The 27,223-nt window shown below is 51.1% G+C and overlaps 1 protein-coding gene across 2 annotated transcripts in view; it reads right to left on the bottom strand.

The window, feature by feature from the left end:
* The window catches only part of ASTN2 (astrotactin 2), a 657,219-nt gene extending 630,243 nt beyond the window's left edge, over positions 1 to 26,976 (bottom strand). For both annotated transcript variants that reach the window (XM_054007154.1, XM_054007156.1), the window contains exon 1: positions 26,892 to 26,976. The gene's annotated coding sequence lies outside the window, so the exon portion shown is untranslated. The remainder of the gene's footprint in view (positions 1 to 26,891) is intronic.
* Positions 26,977 to 27,223: the final 247 nt, after the last annotated feature.

The following is a 27,223-nucleotide window of genomic DNA, read 5'->3' as shown; positions in this document are numbered from 1 at the left end:
AGGGTTCACAGGGCAGAAAATCACAGTTTACGTCTCAGCTTATCTCCCTTCAGCGGCCTCGGCTCGTTTTAACACTGGCTCAACCCCAGCTGCTGTTAAAGAACCACTTCAGAGCGCTCTTTGGAGTGGCAGAGCCCCAGAACAGGCACAAGTCCATGGGGATGGGGTGCATTTAGAACAAGGTCCCATGGCATGGGATGGCTGTAAGCAGAGGAGACGACCATGATGCGTGTGGGCTCCATGTCCCTCTGGCAAGCCGGATCTCAGTAGCGGGTAGAGATGTGCCATCAATACTTTAAGGCAGGGGTGGACAAACTATGGCTCAGGGGCCACATCTGGCCCTTCAGACATTTTAATCCGGCCCTCGAGCTCCCACCGGGGAGCAGGGTCTGGGGCTTGTCCCAGTCCAGGGCTCCAGCTGGGGAGTGGGGTCAGGAACTTGCCCCACTATGCGCATGCCATGGCTCCACGCACGGCTCCTGGAAGCAGCGGCATGTTCCCCTCCGGCTCCTATGCGTAGGGGCAGCCAGGGGGCTCTGCATACTTCCCCCGCCCCAAGCGCTGCCCCCGCAGCTCCCATTGGCTGGGAACCATGGCCAATGGGAGCTGCAGGGGTGGCACCTGCGGACAGGGCAGCAGGCGTAGGAGCCAGAGGGGGGACTTGCCGCTGCTTCCGGGAGCTGCTTGAGGTAAGCACCACCCAGAGTCTGCATCCCTGACCCCCTCCCACGCTCCAACCCCTTGCCCCAGCCCTGATCCCCCTCTGCCCGCCAAACCCCTTGTTCCCAACCCAGAGCACCTTCCCACACCCTTAACACCTCATTCTCAGCCCCATCCCACAGCCCACACCCCCAGCCGGAGCCCTCAACCCTCTGCCCGCACCCCAACCCCCTCCCACAACCTGAACTCCTAATTTCTGGCCCCACCCCAGAGCCCGCTCCCCCAGCCAGTGCACTCCCCCCCTCCTGTACCCCAACCCCCAATTTCGTGGGCATTCATGGCCCGCCATACAATTTCCATACCCAGATATGTCCCTCTGGCCAAAACGTTTGCCCACCCCTGCTTTAAGGGGATCCCAAAAAACCTCTCCCAGATGCTCCCAGACAGAAGGGCGGGGGACTGGGACATACTCTACACCCTTCCCTGGAACACATTTTAAATTCCTGCAATTTTGTGCAACCTGGACCATGCTAAAAGAGAAGTGTTGCCCTCCAGCTGTATTTAAGGAGACCTAGAGGGTACGTTCTCTCTGGCAGGGGTGATTTAGCAGTATTCCAAGGGAGAGACCCCCTCTGAGGCAGGATTTTAACAGTCCCCCTCCAGCACTTCCAGGGGTGTGTTGGGAGAGGCGTCAACGTGCCGGCTTCCAGCCCCAGGTCTGTGCCCCAGAGACAATGCTATGAATGAGGAAGGGGAGTCAGGGCAGGAGGAAAGAGACAGAGCACAAAGATAGCCCCATAGCAAAGGGTATAGAGCAAGAAGTTCCTGGCTCCCTTTGCAGAAGCTCGGGGAGGGGCGGAGAGTACAGAAAGAAATGGGAGAAATCCAAGTTGCAGTGAGAGCTGCTATGCTGCAAACCGCAAGGGGAGAAGCGGGAGCCCCGCGGATTGAAACTGGACTCAACCGGACAGTGCAGTGGAGAATATAGGACAGGGAAGAATCCTACCCCGGGCTCCACGGGGGGATGCGATGCTAGGGAAGGTCTCTGCATCTCCAGTTCCTAGAGGCTCTGGGAGTGGCCACTCTCCAGGAGTTACCCTGCAATGGCTCAGCAGAGCTTCTGTGGCTCAACACAGAGCAGAGGAGCATTTGTACAAAGCAGGCTCTGTGACCCCACTCCTCCCTTCTGCACCCGCTTCCTTCGCAGCTCTCGGGCCCTGCCTTTCCCAGAGCGATAGCAGCCGCACAGGCATCAGCGAGCCTGTCACTCCAGCGCGTCAGGCGAGAAGGAAACAAGCAGAGACTAGGTGCAGTTGTCTCTCTGTCTGCCGGCTCTCGCCACTCAGTGACGTGACGCTGCGAGCCACATTAACCTCAGTGTCAGGGACAGAGGCCCTTAGCACAAGCATCAGGCATTCTCCTGGCCCTTCTGAGAGAGGCCATTTAATGCCAGACACGCCGACTCCAAGGACAGTTGGAGATGGGTTCCCACTGCCAATGTGGAGTTGCTAAGGTTACTTACTCAGCTGCCTAATTAGAGAAGCCATCACTCTAGCAAAGATCAGGAAGAGAGGAGAGAGAAAAAAAAAAACCACAGGCAATTTGTACGGCACTAAGGCAAGAAGCCGTCACCTAATGGGGCTGCGTGTTGGAGCAATTATAATTCTGTAGCAACACCCTGTCCCCTCTTGCCCGAAGAACAGCACACAAAGGGAGACAAGGTTGTTAGACAGGAGAGTGGGGAGCAGCAGCCGTCTCAGTCCTTAGGAAGCAGCGAGTCCTGGTTTATACAGGCCATTTAAACCTCCCTCGGTCCTGTAAGAGCCTTGCCCTGGGTTTAGCACCATTCCCTTCCCCCAGCTCATTTTTGGTCGCAGCCCCTTCTATCACAAGAGAATGAAAGGGTCCCAACATCACCCCAATCAGGGCAGGCACTTGGACAGCACTTCTCTGTAGCTCCTCGGTATCCAAGCGCCTCTAAATGCTGTATGGCACAAACATTAAGCCTCTCCGTGCCCTGGTGAAGATAAGTAGATCTTATCCTTGTTTTATACCAGGGCTAACAGAGGCACAAAGATCAAGTGAGCTGCTCAAGGTCAAGTAGCAGCTCCAGGAATAGAATCCAAGAATGACCAACAATCACAGCTCTAACCACTACAGAACACTCCCTAGACCGTGGGGCAGATAAGGAGAGAGCGGCTGGCTCTAGAATTGGATACATGCTCAGCATAAAATCATTGAAATGGAGGACTGGAAGGGATCTTCAGAGACCAACTAGCCCAACCCTCCTGCGCTGAGGCAGGACCACGTACATCTAAACCATCCCTGACAGGTATGTGTCTAACCTGTTCTTAAAAACCTCCAATGATGGGGTTCCTACAAACTGAGTTGAAAGTCTGTTCCAGAGCTATCTACCCTAATAGCTTAAAAGTTTTTCCTAATATCTAACCTAAATCTCCCTTGCTTCAAGCTAAGCAGGTGACTTCTTGTCCTACCTTCAGTGGACATGGAGAATAGCGGATCTTCGTCCTCTTTATAACTCAACATATTTGAAGACTTATGCAGGGCCCCACCCCCTCACTCTTCTTTTCTCAAGACTAAACACGCCCAGTTTTTCTAACCTTTCCTTATAGGTCAGGTTCTCTAAACTGATCATTTCTGTTGCTGTCCTCTGGACTCTCCAATTTGTCCACATCTTTTTAAAATGTGGCAACTGGGGAGCCACTAGGGGATGGTGGCTGCATCACTTTACGGCTCCCTTCCCCAACTCTTCCTAAGGTGACCTGCCCAAAAACGGACACAGTCCTCCAGCTGAGGCCTCAACAGTACCAAGCTGAATGGGACAATTACCTCCCGTGTCTTTCCTAGGACACTCCACCAAAGTGACATGAGCCTTTTTCACAACTGCATCAAAATGACGACATGATCCAGTTTGTGATCCAGATTAGCCCCCCGATCCTTTTCAGCAGCACTACTTAGCCAGTTATTCCCCATTTTGTCGTCGTGCATTTGACTTTTCCTCCCTAAACGCAGTTCTTTGCGCTGGTCTTTACTCAATTTCATCTTGTGGATTTCAGACCAATTCTCCAATATATCAAGGTCGTTTTGAATTCTAATCCTACCCTCCAAAGCTCTAGCAGCGCCTCCCAGCTTGGTGTCATCCACACCGCTGGGTAGTTCCTAGCTTACAAAGAAACTGGGCACCATGGTGGAGAATTCAGAGATCCACTGAGGAAACAAGACCAGCGGAGGCTGCTGCCTTGCCCAACAAAGAGGAAATGCACAGAAACACCCATTCCAAGTTGGTGTTGGTCTGCACACGATTCTTAGACATTCCTTTTCCTGAAGCAGCTTTTCACAAACAAGGCCTCCCCCGCTGCTCCAGCTTGTGGAGCTGAGAAGTAGGGGAAGGGAGAAGAACCCATCTTTGAAAAGCGCTAGGCCATGAAGTCCACTAGGTCAGGACAACGTAACTCATGAGACAGTGTCCCATGCCACCACACTAATTACACCAGTGCCAGACTTAACATCTGGCACTGTTATAGGGTAGGACCCAGAGCAGTGCAGTATGAGGTCTCGAGACTGGGCCAGCAGGGGGTGTTCTCTATTGGAGAAGGAGAGGTCAGGAAGACGTTCACATTGCCCACGGACAGGACTCTGAGCGGAGAAGTCTACTCTGTTGCTATTCCGAGGTGACGGCAGTGCCAATGCATAGCTCTATTTTAAAAAGGTAGAGAGCAGCAAGAGAAAGAGCAGCATAAATTGCAGAGAGAGAGAACCTCAGAAATCAAACAATCATCTCAGTGTCTCCGTCACACTCCCACCATGCTCCCATCCCCTCAGGGACTTGTCAGACTGGCACGGTACAGCATATGCTCAGCACCTGAAATAGAGAAAGCACTTGGAATCTAGATGTTGCAGGGAGACAAAGGTTGGGCTGGGGGAGGCATCTTTTCTCTAGCAGGAACTGCCTGACAGCTCGTCTGCTGCCGTCAGGGGCTCATGGCCTTGTCACTCACGTCTCCACAGCCCCCTCAGAGATAGAAATAGATTTATTTTTAATTATAGGGTGCAAACTCAAAGCTGTCTGGGCATCTAACAAAGTCCAAAGAAAACCAGAACTTAACGGAGTGTGGAGGGAAAAAGATACAAGTCAGCACAGCCCAATGATAGAGGTCTATAAAAATCATGACTGGTGTGGAGAAAGTGTTATTTACGCCTTCTCATAAACACAAGAACTAGGGGTCACCAAATGAAATTAATAGGCAGCAGGTTTAAAACAAACAAAAGGATGTATTTCTTCACACAATGCACTGTCAACCTGTGGAACTCTTTGCCAAAGGATGTTGTGAAGGCCAAGACTATAACAGGGTTAAAAAAAGAACTAGATAAGTTCACAAAGGATAGGTCCATCAATGGCTATTAGCCAGGATGGGCAGGGATGGCGTTCCTAGCCTCTGTTTGCCAGAAGCTGGAAATGGGCGACAGGGGCTGGATCACTTGATGATTCCCTGTTCTGTTCATTCTCTCTAGGGCACCTGGCATTGGCCACTATCAGAAGACAGGACACTTGGCTAAATGGACCTTTGGTCTGATCTAGTATGGCCGTTCTTATGTAATCCATTTGGAAACTGGTGAAATAAAAGATTCAGAGAAGAGAGACTGCAGCCAGCTAAGGAATTCATCATTCCCCACAACAGCAGAGCAGATGCTGCACAGGGTTTGGGGAGCAAGTGGAAAAGACGTGGTAAACATTCACCCTCTCGCTGCACCTGAGCATCAGAAATCCGCTCTACGCGATTTGTGTTCCAGCAGCAGAATTGGGTGCGGTGAGGTACATACACAGAAAGAGCCTCTGCCCTGCCCCAGATTGCTTCCAGTCTAAAGAGGAAAGCAGATGTCTAGCAGACTGGACGCGCTGGGATTAGAACTGGGCAAATAATGGGTTTTGCAGTTGGGGCCAACCCAAAATAAAAGATGAAAAAAATTCTAGTTCGATTCAAACCTAGACAATTTTCTTAAAAAAAAAAAAAAAAAAGGTCAAATCAGAAAACTTGAAAAAAATGGTTTCAAATTTGATCAAAATGTTCTAGTCGACTCAACATTATTTTGGTTTTGTTTTATTTGGTTTCAGTTTGCATGTTTCAGGTGTTTTCACCTTTGCGGGGGGATTTAAACTGGCCACATTTGAAATCAAAACACCATTTTGAATCAGTTTGACAAATAGTTTCTGGGTCATCCCCCGCATCTCCCAAAATGGATTTTTCAACCACATAATCATTTCATAGAAAAAGTTTCATTCAGCTCTTGTTGGGATGAGGAGCAGACACTCCGTGGTTTGCCCCAGGTAGGACAGAATGGCTCCAGCAGAGACAGGAATTGAACCCAAAACAGCCAGGCCCCAGTCCAACTCCTCAACCACAAGACCATCCTTCTTCTGAGTGATCCTGGGGCCTCACCTCCCACATGTCTGATTCCATTTGCGCTTTCCCAGCCACACGGATGGAACAGTGGCGAACAAAGCCGGACTGAACAGCGGACGTCTGTAAAGGATGCAAACAGCTGAGGAGCAGCTAGATGCCGTGGCATCCTTAGGGCCACCCCTCTGGAAGCCAGTTGCCGTCTGCTCTTGCGTCTCCCTTCAACCGAGCCTGTGCTGGTTGGATAATCCATTATGCAGGTGCCTGTTAAACAGCTGTGAAAAATTTGTTTTCATTTGCAAGCTTTCAAACTCTCCGCCCTTAATTGAAAGCAAACAGCAGCAAGGCTGGAAACAGCAGGAGGTGTAATGAAACTAGAGGAGATGACAGTTTGGGGGTTAAAGGAGAGGAGCAAAAGCAACCAGGGCTGTGCTAGCCTGTCCTGGCCCACCAGCCACCTCCTGGGTTTATTCCCTCAGCCCATGCTTCCTCTGACCTACCAAATAGTGGTGGTGAAGACAGCTTGTGCGACACGCCCAAGAGGAAGCAAGCACTGAAGTGTATCAGGCCCCTCTTCAGAGCTTTTGTTCATCACTCTGCCCTCTTCCCTTCTTAAGGAAAATTCTTCCCTACCTCAGGGTTCTCAGGACCTCAGGCATGGTCCGCACTAGGGGCTTGTCTATACTGATAAAACGCATGGTGTAATTAGACATGCTATTGCCCTTAGCATGGACAAGACAGGTAGTGCTTAAACAGTTAGCTGGTTGTAGCTAACTCTAGGACAAAGTCATGTTTAACTGTACCTTCCCCATAGTATAGACAAGCACTTATGGCTGGCACCCATCGTGTTCACCAAGCCTTTGAACAGAAAAAAATCCCTTCTCTTCCCCAGTTCTGCTGTTCTGCGTCGGTTCTTATACCACGGTCATCGCACGACCCTAGTATCTGAGTGCCCTCCAGTCATGCAATTTGACTACACATTTCCCAGGTTTGTTCTCACGTCCGCTCTGCAAGGGGAGCAGCGTGTGCAGCAGTGTGTCGGGGTTTTTTTAAACCATACATGTTGCTATGTATTTTTGTTAGCAAAGGCGAGATCAAAGAAAGGGCAATTGCATCAAAATGGAAGATGATGCTTCTCCCCTGAATACAGGGCACGTGCTATCCTCCATTTCCGCCCCCCCCCAATCTCAGAGGACAGAAATTATTCCACAAGGGCTAAGGACAGAGCAGGGATAGTTGGCAATCATAAAACAGTGGTGGCTGTTTTTAATCCAGCCTTTTCCCATTGCAATGCCCCTATTTAAAACCAGTTTGGGGAACCAATGATTTCTTAGAACCCTTTGGCTTGGTCATTTCCCCAACATGAACCAAAACTGGAAGCCACTTTTTTTGGTAAATTTCTGAGAATGATAATCTGGTTTCCCGACCCGTTCTAGGATTCCTATTACAATAGCGCCCAAAGTACGTGGATGCTGTGCTGATACCTAGGATGAGACTGTCCCTGCCCCACAGAGCTTCTATCAATCACGTGGGATGGAAAGAAAAACTCCAGTAGGAGCAAGTGGCGCATGTGCCATATCATGGCAGGAAGGATAGCGTTACCCATCGTATGCAATCCCAGGGAGAGGGGAGTCAAGTTTTATATGAAAGTTTATGCTAGTACATGGGACAAATTTATATTTATGGAGATATACCTATCTCATAGAATTGGAAGGGACCTTCAAAGGTCATGGAGTCCAGCCCCCTGCCTTCACTAGCAGGACCAAGTACTGATTTTTGCCCCAGATCCTTAAGTGGCCTCCCTCAAGGAGGGAACTCATAACCCTGAGTTTAGCAGGCCAATGCTCAAACCACTGAGCTATCCCTCCCCTCCCCCTGTTTACACCTTCTGTCAAGGCACCTTGCAGCCATAAATTAAGCTTCACCACATCTTCACAGCTGGTGTTCTCCATTTCACAGGTAGGGAAATGGAGTCATGGGAAGTTTAACGCAACACCTCCTCTTCCCCCCCCCTTGAGCTCACAAACCAAATCAGGAGTCGGATTTGCCAGGTCTGTTCTTTAACCTCTGAGTTGCTCTGGATTTATTTTCAATCCTCTCTCCAGTAAAAACCTCACCCACCCAACTCCTCCAATAGACCCCTGACCCCTGGCTCAGTTACCAAAGTCCTCAAATCTTGATTTAAAGATTTCAAATTGCAGAGATGCCACCATTTACTCTAGTTTAAACCTGCAAGTGACCCCTGTCCCCATGCTGCAGAGGAAGGTGAAAACTCCCCAGGGTCTCTGCCAATCTGACCTGGGGGGAAATTTCTTCCCAACCCTAAATATGATGAGGAGTTAGACCCTGAGCACATGGGCGAGACCCACCAGACAGACCCCTGGGGAAAAAATTCCCTGTAGTAACTCCGAGCCCTCCCGGTCTAGTGTCTCACCTCCAGCCATTGGAGATATTCGCTAACAGCAGTTGTGGAGGGGTCATATACCATCGTAGGCAACCTCGTCATACCATCCCCTCCATAAACTTATCCAGCTCAGTCTTGAAACAAATTAGGTTTTTTGCCCACACTAATCCCCTGGAAGCCTGCTCCAGAACTTCACTCCTCTGATGGTTAGAAGCCTTCATCTAATTTCAAGCCTAAACTTGTCGATGGCCAGTTTATTTAGTGCACCCTAGCCACAAGAGGAGCCCTGTGAAAGCACACTCCCTTTGCTATTACGTCCGGAGCAGGTGTCTCTGGGTCTTACACGCCCTCCCAGCATCAGGGAAGAGCCAAGGAGTGCCACTACGTAAGTCACCCTATGTTAACTGGTCATCCTTGCCTTTTAAGCGACTGGCAGAGTGTACATTTTTTATATCCCAAATACTTCCTCCCTGTTATAAAACTCCCCCATTAAAGGCTGGGAACGGCCGGGAGTGGCCGTGCCCCAAACCCCCTCCACACACAGAGGAGTCTCACCGCCCTGAGCCCTGGATACAACATCCCCGGAGGAGGCAGGGAGACAAGAGAGGTGGTGTTCAAAACGTGCGGCAGGTTATTCAAAAACAAGCCTGCGCCCGTGCCTGCCGGAGAACGGATTTATGAGCCGAGACGTTCTAAAAATTTCTTTTGAATGACTCTCTGCCCATCATAAACTCAGCAGGGAAGCCTGCCAGAGAGGAACACCAGCCAAACACATCCCTCCTGGGTCGCTCCCATCCACACCAGGGATGGTGGGGAGCAGCTGGGGGGGGTGGAGAACGCCGTCAGGAGAAGAAACTCAGCAGCTGTCTGCAGAGGGAGGTCACCCCCCAGACAGGCCCTGATGCTTCTTCAGCAGCCCCAAAGGGCGTGAGGTCTTTGTCTGATCCTAGGGAGCAGCCCATCATTATCCTATTGGGCTGCTGCTAATTGGAAGGTGGAGTATTATGCCAAGTTACTGAAAGACGTTGTAAAATCCTTCAGCACAACGGGGGGGGGGGAGGGCGGCGAAGGGGAGGAGACGTTTTAAAACTGTCTTTCAAACAAACCAAGGGGTCGAGGGAGCGTCCCTGTGCACGTGAGACTTGGCTGGTCCGACCGTACTGAACATATGCAGCTCACCAAGCTGCTCTTGGGCAGAAGGCATTTCAGCAAGGCAGCAGGTGGGGTCCTGGATGGAGAGACCTGAAGCGGTCCCACTCCCTCAGCCTGAAGGCACATGCGTCCTGCCTAGATCAAAGCTCTCACCCCAGGTTTCTCTTTCAAGTTACAATAAAGGATAGTTCAGAGGTTAAGCAGAGAAGAAAGCCACTTACTGCAAAGTAGAACAAACACCCAGCAGTGAACCTTGCATGTCTGTCCACTGCAGGATCCTAGCTGCTTTAGAAACACCCCAAGCCACCCGCCATGAACCCATGCAGCCAGAGTCCCAGACCTCTTCTCTGGCTGGCACGCCATGTGACAATGCACTGTCCTGATCGGTCCAGCGCTGCCCCCTTGAAGCAGCAGAAAGCCAGCAATGCAGACAGGACAGTCATTTGGCCTGCCTGGCGCTTTGGAAGTGAAGACTAGAAAAGAGCAGCAGTGTTGGAACTAATATCATTAGTGTGGAGTAGTCTAATGGAGTAGGTGGTTTTCTTCGAGTCCCAGCTCCTGGAGTCATGTGATTAAAACACACTTTTTTTTTTTAAATGAAAAGATATATGTTGTGTGTGGGGGGGGGGGGGAAATCTGAAAAATGTGACCCTGGAGAAACTCAAAAAACAAAGAGAAACCCAAAACCTATTACTTTTTAAAATCTCATTTTAAAGAAACTGACTCATGATTTTTGAATGCCTGGAGCTGGCCACACCACAGGCCCTACTTCTTACCTAATGGTACGATGGCTGATGAGCTTACCTCCCCAGTGGGCCGATTGGTAAAAGATCCCTCAACTCAAAACCACAAGAGAGGTGTTTAAAGAAACATTAAGACAGCTTTGCTCCCTCACCTCCCTAACCCTAAGGGAGTTCTGGATGTTGAACTTTTACATCAATCACTACCAAGTAAACACAGAGCATCATCAGACAGTTTGGGGGCTTCAATACAGGATCAGAATGAAGGGAAAGCAGGAATGAAAAGGGAAAAGCCCTTTTCTCCAGCCCCAATCTCTTCAACATGGGGAACACGGTCCCGTTACACCATTGCAGGCAAATGGACGCAGGCTCTCTTTGCCAGATCTCACAAGCAAAGCAAGTTTATGGCCTGATTAAAGAACATAGGAAGTGGTGAGCTGTAGCATTGGTAAATCAGTAGGTGGGTCATGCTATTGTTGGTCAGGATGGAGCCAATGACCCAGCCTGCTGCCAGGAGGCAGTATGCTGCAAAAGGAGAGTTAAGAGAAGACTTCCTGATTGCTTGCGGTTGTTCACTGCATGAAGATCTTCAGGAAAGAGGCATTAGCTCCAGTGCTGGGGCCAATTAGCAAATAGATTTGGCTTCGCCGAAACTTACCCCGTAGTGTCCAGGGATAGGATATTCCACTTCCTGTCAGGCATGGCTGCTGACCATCCATTCCAGAATTCAGAAATTGTAGCAAATACAAAATAACCCCCTGGCTTGCTCATTATCGCAGTGGTGCCGAGCTGAAACATACTCCTCAGGAAAGGCAGCACTCATGTTGCAGAAACCCTTACTTACCCCCGTTGCACAGCTGACACGTTTTGTGCACTGGGACACATTTCATGGGAACCAGGTAAGACTGTTTGTGATTTAACCATTTATGGCAAACGGTTAACAAGCTACACAGGATGAGGAAACATATCCCACAAACTGTTAAACAAAAAGTGTGTGCGCGCGCGCGCGCTAAATCCAGGGTTGTGAGTTCAATCCTTGAGGGGGGCAATTTAGGGATCTAGAGCAAAATCAATACTTGGTCCTGCTAGTGAAGGCAGGGGGCTGGACTCGACTCAATGACCTTTCAAGGTCCCTTGCAGGTCTAGGAGACAGGATATCTCCATTAATTATTTATTATTATACACCCCAAAAGTTAAACACAAAATGCATTTCCCACGTACCTGTGCACCTGTAATGCTGCTTTTGGTGCCTTTGTTTTCTTAAAATAGGTTTTAGCACTTAAATGATCCCAGCTAGGCTCTATATTGGACATTCCAAAGCTGGGACCTTGGGCAAGTCCCTATACTTCTCGGTGCCTCACTTTTCCCATCTGGAAAATGGGGACAATTGCCTCCCTATAAATTGCTTTGAGATTCACAGATGAAAAGCACAAGGTAAGAGGTAGGTATTTTTAGCGGAGCAGGCAAGGAGCAAATGCATTCCTTCCTTCCATCGGTCACTCGGGATGGAGATAGTTTTCTGAAAGGCTGGATTTTATTTTTAAAAAGGGCAGCAGCGTATCTGTTTCTGAATGTTGCAAAAATTGAAGGAGACTCCACAGAAGAGTCAGATCTGCAATTGTTTCTGAGAGTTCCCTTCAAGGGGAGGGTGAGCAGCAAAGGACTGGCCCCTTGTAGGTTTCAGCAAGACATTTACAGCCTCCCTTCAGGAAAGCGGTCCCAGCCGCAGCAACCCCTGCCTGTCAGCTGGACTCTGACCATGTCTAGTGCCCAGAAGTGATTTCCCCCCCCCCCCCCCCCCCCCAAGCACGCAAACTTGAGCATCGACTTCTTCAGGCTGTGGAGAACACACACCTCCACCGTGAGCACTATTTCTGCCAAGCGCCAAAGCTGTTGGAGCTGTGCGTGAAAGTAATTCCTACCCACTGTCACAGTCCTGGAAGAATAGTTCCCCCTCCCCATCCTTCCGTAACTCAAATGGATGCATGTATTTTCCTCCACAAACTCATGTTCGGGTTCAGAGCGAGCCCACGGCATTGCCGGTCCAAAAGGAGAATTCTTTAAGAAGTTACAAGGGAGTGGGGGGGCAGGGTCGGTGCAGAGACCATCTGCTGCCCTCACTAACAGCATTCTCTAGTGAGGCAGGCTGTAAGACGCTGCGGCTTGGAAAGCACCTTGGGATCCTTCAAGATGAAAGGTGCAATATTCTCGGAATAGATTACATCCAGGGGTTTTGTTACAGTACACAGTGCGGAGCCTAGTTTTATTGCTAGAACACCGAGTTCATCTGAAGCCTAGGACTGTTTGGGTGACAAATGCACCCCCAAGGCCTTTCCTTGGCTCCACAGGATATTGAAAAGATAAGAGCCCTGATGCGAACAAGTCAGGTTGAGCAACAACTCCTCCCTGGGTCTTTTAGGGGAGGCTCGCAAAGACCTGCCTGTTTAGACAAGGGATGTACCATTCACGCGCCTCCCATGGGGCATCTCAGCGGCATTCCATAGGCTTGATCACCAGATATGCCTGCTCCCCCCCCCCCCCCCCCGGAATGCTACAAGGATGAATGGAAACTCTACCTGGTTCATGTCTTTCCTCCCATGCTAAGCCGGAGGGTCCTTATGGGCAGCTGTCCCTCCAGTACCAAAGCCATCACCGCAGTCTCTCCCAACCAGCTTCCCTGCATTCTTCCATCCCTACCCAAGGCTGCTGGGAGAGCTTAAGTGTCAGCACTATGCAAATGCCCCCGTTCATCTCCTTTACCCGCAACGTAAGCAACCCCAGCTCTCAAAACCAGCCCTGGCCTAGGTTCACCTTTAGCCACACGGAGGCCATGCTGGTAGGGAGAGAGAGATGCACTTCAGTGAGCATCCCCCATTATCAACGGCATCTACCCTCCAGTTGTTATCTGTCTGCAGACCTAGCTCCTTTGGAATTCCAATGCCATGTAAACCAACTGACCGGGCCCCATCTTATCAGGCACAGAACTGACCCGGGTCACCGTCAGGCCTACGATCTAGGAATGAAGCCACGCTGTGAACAGGGTCCCAATGAAGCCACACCCTGAGAAAGCTCCAGCTGGTACAAACCCAGCGAGCCCATCTGCTGAACAGCGCCCAGGTACACTCCACTCTACTCAACAGGGAGCCAGGGCAAAGTCCAGTTTGGACAGGTCCAAAATAGCACCTCTCCCTCCTTGAGCAAAACCTGCCACTGTGGGGCGGGGAGCAGGGACTCAACCAACGGAAGAGGCTTGGGAATGCCAGGCAGCAATCTTCCCCAGGAGCTCGACCCAGCCTGCGGGACTCCCTGCCACAAGAGATCCAGAACGAGCATGGGCCTCAGGTGTCCGGAAACGAACGCCCGACTCACCTCTTCAGCTCCACCCTCCATGGCCCAGACCCTACAAACCAATCAAGCTCTGCCCTGCCGGTTGCGAAGGAAGAAAGAGGAGATTGTTCATTGTTTCTATTTTTAAATGCCTAGAAAGGAGCCACAGAAGTACCCAAACCTAGAGAGATTGCTGTTGTCCACAACGGAGCGGGGGCGGAGGAAAAGAACACACGCCATTACATTAGCTGGAGGAGAACGACGACACCCACCCACAGTTCAGCCGAGAATTGCCCTCCCTGGGCCCCCCTTGCTGGGTTCCCTCTGCTCCCAGTTTCCCCAGGCAGCGGGACGGACTGTGGGACGGGGGAGGCCCAGAACCAAACACCCAGAGGCAGGGTTCTGACACCCTGGCAGAATTTCCTGGGCAGGTCACCAGGCCTGAGGGAGAAATTAACAAGTCCCTTTAATTTAGGTTAGATGTCCCCCCCTCCTTTCATGCAGCTGCTCTTGGTACGTGTTTAGAATGAGAGCGCAGCGCGATGGCAGGACAAACAGGAAGGACAGACCTGGTTCTCCCCACACTCCCTCAGCGCCACTGTTTTTAATCTGACAGCCACTGTATTGAAAGTGGCCACACAAGCGGCTGCTGCGATCCCGGAAAGACTAGGTCAGGATTTATAGCCCTCTCAGCCACAGGGCTGGCCGACAGCGGAAGAGGGAGCTTTATAACGGAGGACTAAGTGGGGGCAATCGACTGGCATCTTGCACTGGGTTCAGCCCCTCTGGGAATTCCTAGTCCAGTGGTAAACAGACCTGTCACGAGGCAGGAGCGCAGAGCAGAGGGAGCACGAGGGGTGAATACTGCATGGATAATGAGGTCATTGGCATGTCCCCAGCTCCTCCCTCACCCCAAGGGACAGGTCAGTAATTGCGACAGGCTCCCAAACTCAGTGAGAGCAGCACCACAATATCTGGGGGGGCAAATCCACCTTGCTCAGGCCTTCCCCGGCCCGCCCACCCCCCAGCTCCCAGATTTCCTGCCACCCCACACAAGCCAGGTGTTTGCTATTGCAGCAGGCTATTGACTCGGGAGCACTGAATCGTGGCGCTGACCTTACAGACCAGTTGGTTAGAGGAAAAAAGCCCACGCCGCTGCCAGCAACTACTTTCGGTCTCTCGATCCCATATTTTAATGTCGCGCACACAGTCCGTGGCAGGCAAAATCCCACGGGACTGGGAACAGGTAGACAGCCTGGGAGAGAGACATCTGAGACAGCAGAAGCTGGGGAGGAGGAAGAAGAATTGTGTGGGCACCTGGGATGCTCTGTTCATTTGGGGTGGGAGGGAAGACGACTAAAGGGAGAGCTGGTCAGCACCCAGGAGACGCTAAACCAAGGCTTCAGTTTCCCTTCCACGGGAGTGCCGAGCAGAATCCCAGAACCCCACAGCTGACTCAGGACTGCAGCAGCCGCCGAGCCCTTCAGTGCTCCAGCCCTTGGGACGGGCGAGAAGACAGGAACCGAACAGAGGTCTCACAAGCGACACCGAGCCCTTCGGGAAGGCACAGTTAACTCTTCGGATGCTGCTCAGCAGCCCACGGATTGTTTTGCTGTAATTCAGCCTTGCCCATCCCTTACTCAGTAGCCCCAACCGCAATCAGGGCCCCGTTGTGCTGGCACTGGATAGAGTCCCTGCAATACAGACAAGCGATGGGAGGAGAAACAGCCACAGAGGCGATAAAGTATGTTGCCAGCAAGTCAGTGGAAACAGAACCCAGCCCTCCGGACTTGCCAGTCCAGGGCCCTAACCTCTGGGCTACTGTCTCATTCCACCCCTCCCTTCTGTGTTACCCTCCCTCATCACCTCCGCAGTTAAACTAAGTGCTTTATGGCAGGTATCATGGCTTTTTATGAGCCTCGGAAAAAAGACTTCTTGGGCGCTGTAAAAATTATAAATAGACTTAATAATGGAAACAAAAGCTATGAGGTCCCTGGAGCTTCAGAGCCAGGTGAGAGAGATGGATTTACTCCGCAGCTTGGACACTTGCTCATGTCCTTAGTACCAACTGAGCATGGCTTGAGATCTCCAGGCCTCTTCACACTCGCACTCCTGTGAATGCGAACTCACCCTGCTCCTGCATTCACAGCCGGTCCAGGGTGTTTCACCCACTTTCCCCAGTGCCACTCTGCACGGAGCACCATGGGGTGCTCTCCTCCTCTGAACTGCAGCTCATCAGTGCAGCTGGCTGTACAATTTGGGTTTTATTCCAGTACAGCAGAAGGGTAAATATGATGCATCACAGGCAGCAGACCCAATAGGTTTCTGCCATCCTCCCACCCTGGTGCACAACTTCCTTCTCACCTTACAGGAGATATATGCAAAGCTACACTTACCGGGATCAGAAACGAATCTGGGGGCAGTTCTCCTCACATCTCCAGGCAGCCAAGAAACTTGGCCCTTGCCTCCTCTCCTCCCCCTTAAGAGGATAACCCCTGTGCAGATCCTTGGGAGCAATGCAGCCAACTCTCAATAATCTTCCTAAATTCAGCAGTTACGGTGCCCGGTAATGCTGATGCTGCTAATGGGAAATTTCTTCCCTTTCTCTGGTGCTTGCAAAGCCAGGTCATGGGTTCCCTAGTTCCTACAGGGTTTGCCTTTTATAGAAAAATAGGGAGGCTGGAAACATGGGGTTAGGACGATGTAGGTGTTGTGGAGAGCAGATGAGAGAAAGCTGGAAATGTCCTGGTTCCTTTATTTCCTCTATGAGCCTCATTCAGGAGAGATGGGGTGTCGGCTCCATCCAGGACTCGGCCCATTTTGTCCCAATTAGCAACAAGCCAGCCTGTCCCTCTGTGTCGTGTTCTGCCTCCTCCTTGTTCAGAGCAGGATGAACATACTGAGGGATTGCACCAGAGTAACCCAACTTCTTCACTTGCCTGGCAGATACAGAGTAGATAACACAGGGGCCAAGCAGGGTCCGCTGGGTCCCAGGGGAGGCAAAGAGTTACATACCTGTTGTTCAAAGTTTACCCTCAAAAAGATGTATCCAGACATCGGACACCAAGAACAACCGGATTTACATTCTGCATGCTTGGCATCTTCAATACAATTAGCTGTCTCCATGCTGTCTGGACACTAGGAATCCGAACCAAATTAGCAGGGCCCCAGCAGTAACCTGAAAACATTTGATTATTTTACATGGCATCACTTCCTAAGTGGGCTACTGACAAGGTTCCTGTCTGTTTCACTCTGCCACTGCTCCTACAGAGCAACAGATGCAGAACCAGGAGCTGAAGGCAAGGGTGGGGGGGGGGGGGAGGGGGGAGAGAAAGAGGAGAGAAAAGATATTGGTTTCCTCTTCCCGTGCATGCAGCAGTCAGAGGAGAGACACTCCCTCATTCTTTCTGAATCATCCGAGATGCACTTGGGATAACGCACACAATGAGAACTAATGTTATGGATCTCAAAAGCTTCCAATGTCAGTGACTTGATAGGACTTCGTTTGGTCTGAGCTCTCAGCCTCACCACTCCCTTCCCCAGGCACCTTGGTCAGGCCTCTGGCTTGATGATCATGGGCAGGTTTTTTCAAACCATCTGAAAATGCTAGGGCTAGATCTGTACAGACGGTGATACAAGAACAATCCCTCCCCACCCACCCACGGCAGGGAAATACCTTCTCCACCTGCCTCAGAGAACGCTGGTCCCAAGCCAGTGTTCCAATGACCCAGCGATCATTTAACACACCGAGAAAGCCAACGGTCCATTTGGGGTTTAGGAGTCAGGCAGTGATGCATGTTAACATCACACCCAGAAGCAGCCAAGGTCCATACCAATTTGGTCTCATCCACATGGGTCAAGCAGATGTACAGCAGCTAACACAATGGGGTCCTGGGCTCGGACTACCATAGCCTCCACACTATGGTAATGCAAATAAAATAAATAATAGTCTGCGACATTCAGTAACTGCTTTAAGGAATGGGTATTTTGGGGGGCCCACCCATCTGGGCCTCTTATGTCTCCCCTCCCACCCTGAAAATCACACACACAAAGGGGAACTGAAGTTCCTGACCCGACATTGCAAAAAAGTGCATCTTGCACTGTGCCATGGCCCTGGGAAAGGCAGATCCCGGGTGCCACGATATCTAGGTCAGGTGATGGACCCCAACTTTTGTCCCCTCCCCTTTCCAAAAGGGAGCAGGCAGAGGAACAGAAAGTGGGGAAACGAGGGTTAAACCAGCTCTCCCCACAACTGCAGGCCTCCGCTAGTGATTCCTACCCACTGTCTGGCAATTCAGCTGGAAAGTATGGGTTGCTCTCTCTATAGTTAATCTTCTGTTGCCACTAGCTGGTCAACATGGGTAACTCTTGGAAAGCAGCAATTCTTTAAGGATGCTCTTGTGTTCAGGTGCCAGAGGTAGTTTGAACCAAGTTCCCTCCTCCCCCAGCAACCCTTATTTTAAAAGGCATTTATGGATGACCCAGCCCCCTCAGGAGGGATGAACTGCATCAGACACTGCTTTAAGAAAGGGATGCATAAGGGATGCATAAGGGATCCCCTCCCTCCCCCCCCCAGCATCCTGATGTCTCCGCATCAGACAGCAGCATCACGCATCACTTCAGGGCAGCTGGGGATGGGGCACACTAGCCAGGCAGCAGAGATGTGTGATTGGGACCACTGTGTGGCCAAGGTCTAAACACAATTCATGAGACTGATAATACTTCTGAGCAGTCCTAGCGAGAACGAAGCTTAAATCATTCCCCATCCTTTTACCTCTTCAAGAAACGCAGGAAACAAATATCAGCTGGGTGTAGGGAGATCTGAAGGGGAGTAAAAGCTAGAGATTCAAGCACATTTCCCAACTCGGTGCTTGGGATGTCAGACCTTTCTGAGAGCATCTGTGGCTCTACACAGCACAGGAGTGAGGCAGAAGAAGTTAAGTGACATCCCCAAGTCACACAGCAAGTCAGCAGCAGAGCTAGGACTAAAACACAGGTTTCCCTGACGCCTAGCCCATGATGCAGCTGCGCAAAGCTGCCCATCTTAGCCAGCTGCTTGGTTTAGAACAGTAGGAATGAATTAGACAGAACAGACACTGCCCCTTCCCACAAGGCCTGTTCAGATCCACTGCCAGTCCTGACAGGTGTTCAGGCCATGAACTACCTCCTCCTATAGGTAGTTTCTCTCAGGAAGCTGCATGGACGACCAGTGGCACCAGGCACACCTGCTCCCCAGCCCTGATGTTGAGAGACCCCACAAGCCTTCTGTATTGGCTGTACAAAGTCTCCTGAAGGAGAGTTGTATCTACTGCACTTAGACCCGTGAGATTGTTCTTAACAGAGGCCACGTCTCCCGAGCCCTCCCCCTCTCTCTGAACCATTACATTCACATCAGTTGCCTCGGCTTGCAAAGTGCTTCGGTGTGAAGGCGATGGACCATGAGTAGGGCTCCGTGTTTGTCACGGATTCCGTGACTTCCTGCGACCTCCAGGACTTCAGCAGTGGCCAGTGTGGCTGACCCCAGGGTCACCCAAGCAGCTGGCCCTGAGGCCTGCTGCTCAGACAGCCCCTGGCCTACCACACCGGCCGCTGCTGGAGTGGCTCCGCACCCAGACCGCTGCTCTGGCGACCAAGGCTGCGGGCCTCAGGGACCACCCAAGCAGGGGCCGATGCGACTGGCTCCGGGACTTCCTTCCCCCCCCCGGCAGCAGGCCCCCCAGGGCTGCGCGCCACAGCTGGTGCCACTAGCTCCCCCCTCTTCTCCCCAAGATTCAATCACGGGTATTTTTAGTAAAAGTCAGACAGGTCACGAGCCATGATTTTTTGTTTCTTGCCCGTGACCTGTCCATGACTTTTACGAAAAATACCCATGATTAAATCGTAGCCTTAACCATGAGTCATTAACTTAAACAGGTGACAATCCACGGTCCCTTTCAATAGCTTTCCTCTATCACCCTCTGATCTGTTCTGCAGCCTCTGCTCTGTGTACTACCATGGCAATGAAAGCCAGGTGGGAACCGCCAGACACAAAGTTTGTTCCATTTTCCCTTTCACCTTTGCACAGACATGCCTAGTAAACAGCACACCCCATAAGGGATTTCTACCTGGCCCAAATGGATACAGTCTAATAGCGGCTGTTCCACACAAACAGGTGTCCCTCAAGAGGGAAAGCTCCTTGGTTCTCTGAGTCAGGTGAGATACCCTTGCTTCTCTCTCCAGGGACTCCCCCAAAGCAGTCTTGTTTTCACTGCATTCCCATCAGTGCTTTTGCATGGCAGGGCCCAGTTCCGATTCTGCAGGAGGCAAGGCTGTTCAGAGAGTCTGGAAGTGGCTACCCTTTCCCTGACTGGCCTATTTTAGATACAGCCAGAAGGAGACAAAGATACAACCAATCAAGAGTGTTATGCCAACCAGTGCCTTGCTCAGAGCACTGCAGACTTCTTCCAGCCCAACACAAAGGGTCTGTGCTATAGAAAAGGACGATACTGTCAACTAATTGAAGTCAAGTTCCTTCTCACTACGCAGTAGTATGGAAACCACGCCATTTGTGGTGCACATTTGGTTCAGAGCACCAGAGTGCAAAATGCAACTCAGGTGACAAGGAAATACTCGGCGTGCAATTCTGTTCAACACCGTGGTTTCACTAGAAGACCGGATTCTGCTTTTCAATAAAAAGCCCCACTGACTAAACGGGGGCTGCTATAAGCAGGTTGTATTGTAGTGTTTAAGCAGCAGCAGCAAATGCCTAGGCATTTCCATTGTTGCCCTCTTTTCACTCCCTCCGCTTTCCAAAAATCCCACTTTTGGGCAGGCAGCAAGTTTGGAAAAATTCCAGCTTAAAACAAAAAGCGGCTTTTTGTTTCTTTTTAAAGAAATCTGAGCCGTCAGTTCAAATATTCTGAAAGGAGAAAAACATTCTCCCTATTAAAAAGATTTTGTATGGGTTTTTTTTTTTTTTTTCCTTTTAAAGACAGCTCAAGCACCCAGATGGCTGCAGTAGAAAGTCAAAGTGTATCAAAAACAGGAATAAAGAATCTAGGGAAAATGCATGAAAAATGACATTAAGAGGATATTAGGATTGCATAGCTAAGGATCAAAACCAAAAATGGGGATGTGAAAGCAAAGTTGCACACACCACTTTAGCTCATGCCCCTTGCATGTGGGGGTGTTATTAACGATGATCCTAATGCATATGTAGAAACACACTTTTTTCTGACACCCATAGATACACAGCATCTTGTAGTGCCGCATATGCCAGTCAAATAGAACCCATTAAAGTCATTTACAAAAAGTACACAGGAAATTGTTCTTACGTAAGATACTACAGTGTAAGTAACAGATCAATGGTGAAAATTTGCCAGGATATATATAGGCCATCTAGTTTAGCTTGGTAGCTAACTGCCTCACTCTCTGAACTGCACTTAAAGCAGGCTGTGCTGCCTGGTGAAGAGATGACGTACAGTGCATGGCGGCTGACTAAGTCACGATACACACCCCAGAGAGAAGAGGCCTCATCAGAGAGAGTCTAAGGTCAATGAAGATGCTGGACCATTAAGCCAATGAAAACAACGGAAGAATGAAAAAAATACTGCAAGGTGCAACAGGTGTATCCAAGGTCGTAGAAAATCACGAATGATGGTATGTTATCTATCAATGCATAATGCACAGGGACAAGGGGAAAAGCTAATCTTGTCATTGCCTGCCTTTTGAGTGCTTTGTGCTCTGCAACCCTGGGGTTCACATCATGGGGTTGTTGGTTTTTTGGCAGGCTGTAACTTACAGCCTGTAAGTTAAGACAGGGAAAAGGCTTATGAAACAGGCTGAGCATTGGTGCGAGAGACACAGGGAAATGCAATGATGTGTATGGGCATGCAAGGGATTAACTCTCATGGGAGTCAGACAGCCAGGCTAGGGCAGTGTTTTAGCTGGACATCCCCCGGGGCGATCAGAGGAGGAGTCAAGTTAGCTAACCCTTTCACGGGTTCTCTGATCCAATGGCAACACCGCCAACCCGACAGCTGGTTTCAAACAAATACATATAGCTAAATCCCTTGCAGAAGAACTCTGTACAGCCTTGGAGCTTAGAGAGTATGCATCTCCAGACACCAACACCCCCTAGTGGGCTAAAACACTCCTCTGGCATGCCATCTGTAGACATGCTGTCACAACTTTTTTAACATTTACACATACTGGGAAAGGTGCAACTAAAATCTCTTGAACACACGCTCGGAGATCAGGGTTATGGAGCATGACCACAGGGGAAGAAGCTTCTTTCTCATGCAGATCACCCCATGTCCGTTTTGTAGAGTACCTCTCCCCTACCCCCACGGATTCAGATTCTCCAGCCTTTTTAGCCCATATCTCTGCTTGAGTTTGGTTGGTTTGTTTATTAGCAGGTTTCTCACTGTTACAGTTACAGCTACTACGGAGAGGTTCCCACAGCCACCAGACTTTAGTAATGTATCTCCCAGCCTTGCTTTGAGCAAATCCAGATGGCACTGCATGACGAATGCTAACAGACGTGGGAGCCTTATCTACACTCCACCTCCCACCAGTAGAAATTTTTAATCAAAAGACACCTATTGTAGCCAATGCCCCCTAGTGAAGTCACGGTCCTTTCTCCACTCATGCTTCCCCTCAAAATAAGTCGGTTGTGGCCTTTGGAGAGTTTTGAGGCATTAAGAAGCAGGCAGGGAGGGTGTGTAACCCAATTAGGCTTCAAGAAGGGGCACTTCAGCTGTGGACAGTCACAGGAAAGAAAATAATCACTGAGATAAGAAAAAAGGGACATGTATCAAGATTCTACAGTGGTGCCTGACAGAAGCTGCCACAAATTACTGATTTATCTCCAGAAAGATGTTACCATTAATAGATGAAGAGACTGTTCCCATAAGTTACGCTCTTTGTTGTTTTGTTCTCAACTACCTTTCCTTCAAAGTTCTTGGTATCAGCACCGCCATCAGCTCTGTTGCTGCTTCGAGCTAAATTCCTCTGGGAAGCTACTCAGGTAGACGGTTTGGGATAAGCGCCTCAGAAAAGAGGTAAGGACACATCTGGAGCCATCTGAAGATGAAAAGCATTCTGCTTGTCATGGAGAGAATGAACTAGGTACCTGTAAAATCGGAACTCAAAAGAAAACTTGCCCTCAGAGACAAGTCTACGTACAGATTGCTACCGTAAACCCAATCAATAAGTCCTTGATGTCCAATAGCAAGCACTACCGCAGTGAGGAGGGGACTAAGTGTTTAAGGCAATTTCCCTCACCACCCAACAAGATCAGAGCTACTGGCCTCCCCCTTTTCCTTCATTTGTACAGAACCTTTCATCCCAGTGGATCCTGACAAGTCTGGCAAGCGGCACAGAAAATATAGATGCTATTTAGACTGCCGGGCACTACTGAACAGTTTAGAACAGGAAGCAACAGAGGAAAAAGCGACAGGGATAGTCACCTTGGGATGAGGGACCACACTTGAGGGAGTTTACCACAGAGCTTCATTGGTAACTCCGTTCCTGTCTCCCCACCCTCCACCACACACAAACACACACAGACCCTGACAACTCTGGGGCCACGCCAAGCCAGAGACAGCTGGGTCCATAACTATCACTAGTACACAAAGGCCTGCAGGACTTCTATTCTAACAACCCCGCCCCCCACCACCACCACTATTCATTGTGCCCAAAAAGCAATCCCGCTAGCCAGCAAAATCGTTTACAGTGACTGTCCAGGAAAGAGTTAAATACGAAAGGACCTCTTGCCACTCCTGGAGACAGAAAAAATGGCAGTATCAAAGTATCCACAGCAATTCATGAGACAGACCTTGGGAAGGGCGGGGGGGGGGTTTGCCTTCTGCAGAAGCAAGGTACTGATTATGTTTAGAATTGTGGCAAAGTTCCCATTTATACTCCGCGGCAAGTTCAATATCGGCTGGTTTGGGGGATACCTTGAGGTGTCTAGCACACAAAAGAGATCGTCACAGAAGCCCGCATTGAGAGAGAGTTGGGTTAATTGGGAGTCCTAGTCAAGGCACAGGCTCGCTGAAAGGTAGAGAAATTATTAGGCATACTGCATCCCTCCACCAAGTCACCCATTGCAATGGGATTTGCCATGCTAGAGGAGACCGCTGCTCTGTCCGGTCTAGTGTCCTTCGTATGGCAGGAACCAATATTTAAGGCTACATGCAGGTACTTTTGCCTTCCTCTGAGGCACTTAACTAGGTGTGTCATGTGGGGCTAGGGAGAATCCACTCCTGATCCCTGCAGCAACTGCGTTTTGCCCTGAAACCTCAACTTGGTGAACCAAAGATTCCTGTTACCTTCCCCCCCGCTCCCATCCCCTGTATGGTAAAGCCAACCCAGCCCATTAGGGGCTGTTCTTTGAGTCTGAGATTTGTTACCTGAAGTACATTTTTTTTTATTAAGTTCTGGGGTTTGTTGTTGTTGTTTGTGATTGACTTAAGTCTCCTAGGAAGTCAAGCAGACTGCAAAGCAAGGCTCTGACATGCTCAGTTTAAGAGGCATCCAAGTATTTATTACAAGCATTTTCTATTAGAGGAGACTCCCAGGGGGTTAAAAGACCATGAGATGCAGTTAGTTATTTCACTTGTGTGGCACATCACATTCACTGAATAAACCGTCACTTGTAAACAACAGTCTGCGGCTGAGCACCCAGCTATGTACCAGGTTAGCATGCACATAGGCTAGAATAGCTTGAGACGCTAAATGCATAGAAGACAATCCACTCAAAGTCAAAACAGAGGTGTATGAACCAGCGTCTTCATCAGCATCACAGACAAAGCCAAGCAGGTACTCAAATTACAGGCGGCTTAGATCCCAGAGAAGGAAAAAGCTAGTGGATAAAGAGGAGATGTATTGAGATCAACAAAAGCCTTCAGTCATCTGTAACAGCAGACACCACGCTTTAGCTACAGAATTCTACACAGTTCACTTTTATGGAGTAGAACAAGTCAGATCTAATATATAAAATAGGATAATAGTGACAAGACGGAGGAACCTCCCATGTTAGAGCAGGAGATCAACTAGCTTCATGCAGGAAAGATGTTCTCATAACCCATTTTAATTGTTCCCCCGCTACCGGGAAATCTTAGAAAGTATGGCGAAACATGCAGGCATGCTGTAATAGACCCTGACAGCTAAAGCATCACACAAAACAGGGGTAATCAGACAGCATTCAGCCAGAATATTTATAAGCAATCAAATAGAGTCTCCTCTTTTGCCCTACGCTCAGTGGTAGTTTCTCCAGGGCCAGCCATTCCACAGGAGTGCAGAAGACAGTTAAGTATGAGTAGTACCACCCTGCTCTGCAGGCTGAGCCAAGATGCTCCAAACCGGTTATTTGACAAGCCAGCAGGCAGCCTTGAGACCCTGCAACAGCTCTTTTCCCCCCTTCCAGAAAAAAAAAAAAAAACGTGCACAAAAAGGAAACATTAAAAAGCTCTAAAAGATAATGAAGCTATCAATTACAAGGGAGGGAAATCAAACCACGGCAACATGACAGCACTAAAGTGACTCCTGCAGGATCATTGCAAAGAACATTTCTGAAATCAAACTGGTTGGTAACTCAGGGATGAGGCGAGATCTTGCCACATAAAGAATGTCCTATATTTTACATCTGCAAGGGCAGAGGAGTCCTGCCCAAGAGAAGAAGGGTAAAAGCCCCTCTGTGATGGAGCGGACGGAAACCACCGTGCATTGTTGCCAAGGGGAGAAAAAGCTAGGAGGAAATCTTTAAACTAAAGAAAGCAGGTACAGCTACAGGTATGTGAAAAGCCCAGAGGCACACACCTAAAAAGGCGCAAGAGCTGTATCAAGTCAAATGCTCCCAACTCCTGAGCAAAAATGAATAGAAATAGAAATATTTCAGCCACAGTGAAAAGAGGTGAGGCCAGCTCGTCTTCCCCCGAAACTGCATCCCACCAGGACAGAGGACTTTAAGGGAGACGGGAGGGAAGGTAGCAGTGAAGGGGGGGGGGAGAGACAGACAGGGATCCCCAGGGAATTAGCTATGAGGGGTTGTGTATCATACCCCCCACCACCACTGCTTCTGCCCCAGCATTATTAACGCCTCAGTGCTCCACATGCCCATGAGTTCCACTCCGTCCTGGAGCAGTGGCAGGTACTTTGTTCCCCACTCCCCCTCCAAACACCAGCCTGCCTAGGGGTTGGGGGCACTGCCCATCAGCCAGCCCCACACGGCCCCAGCGACTCGCTCCCACTGCTGCCTCCAGAGTCACTCCAGCACCTCAGCCCTCCTGTTTCCTTCCCTCCATCATCTCCCCCGCGTCCTCCGAGCAGATCCCAAACAGGAGGGCAAGTTCCTCGCCAGCCAGCCAAACGGCTCCCCCTCCTCTACCCAAGGGCAGGACCCTGCCTCAGTTGCCCCCTCCCCACACCCAGAAATTGCCCCTTCCCGCAAAGCGGAGCCCCTCGCTTCGATCCAGGCTCCCCGGCGCCTTGCTCAGCCCCGGGTGGGTGCCAGAGGTGGCCCCATCCAACCTCTGCTCCGTCCCCGCGGGGAACAGAGGCAGACCGGGCGTGTGCCCGGGTACCCACCCCGATCCCCCGCACCCCGCTGCCCCCCATCCCGGGGGGCGACAGCAACTGGCTTAGTCCCGCTCCCGGACCCCCACGGAGCAGGGAGAAGTCCACGAACTCCGCTCCGTGCGCCCGCCTCCAGGGAGGCTGCAGCTCCCCACCTAGCCCTTCTGACCCGGTCCCCAACCCGCGGTACCAGGGTGAAGGCACCTCCCGCCCCGGTCCCCCGGCCTCCCATGCCCCGGACAGGTCCCCCAGTGCAGCGCCCCTCGCCCGGGGCAGCTCTCCCCTCCCCAGCGACCCCCGACTCCGAGCCCGGGGCAGCTCTCCCCTCCCCAGCGACCCCCGACTCCGAGCCCGGGGCAGCTCTCCCCTCCCCAGCGACCCCCGACTCCGAGCCCGGGGCAGCTCCCCCCTCCCCAGCGACCTCCGGCTCCGAGCCGCCCCGAGCCCGGGCAGCTCTCCCCTCCCCAGCGACCCCCGGCTCCGAGCCCGGGGCAGCTCTCCCCTCCCCAGCGACCCCCGCCTCCGAGCCCGGGGCAGCTCCCCCCTCCCCAGCGACCCCCGCCTCCGAGCCCGGGGCAGCTCCCCCCTCCCCAGCGACCCCCGCCTCCGAGCCGCGCCTCCCCGCCTCACCCAGGGTGAAGAAGGGCAGCTCCGTGTTGTCCAGATCGTCTTGCACCGCGATGCGCCCGGGCAGCTCGTTGCGGACGAAGAGCAGGAGCCGGGACTCGGCGGCGGGGCCGGGGCCCGAGGGGCCGGGGGCGGCGGCGCTGGCGGCCGGCGGGGAGCCGCTCCAGCTGATGTCGTTCTCGCGGAGCACGGGCAGGGTGGACACGGTGACCGTCTTCACCCGGCACGGGCTGTCGGGCTCCCGCGAGGCGGACGAGCCGGGCCCGCTGGCCAGGAGCAGCAGCAGCGGCAGCAGCGGGGCCGGGGGAGGCGGCGGCGGCGGCGGGTGCAGCGGG

Source organism: Malaclemys terrapin, chromosome 17 (assembly GCF_027887155.1).
Source record: "Malaclemys terrapin pileata isolate rMalTer1 chromosome 17, rMalTer1.hap1, whole genome shotgun sequence".
Classification (NCBI taxonomy): domain Eukaryota; kingdom Metazoa; phylum Chordata; order Testudines; family Emydidae; genus Malaclemys; species Malaclemys terrapin.
This window is presented reverse-complemented; position numbering and strand designations above follow the sequence as displayed.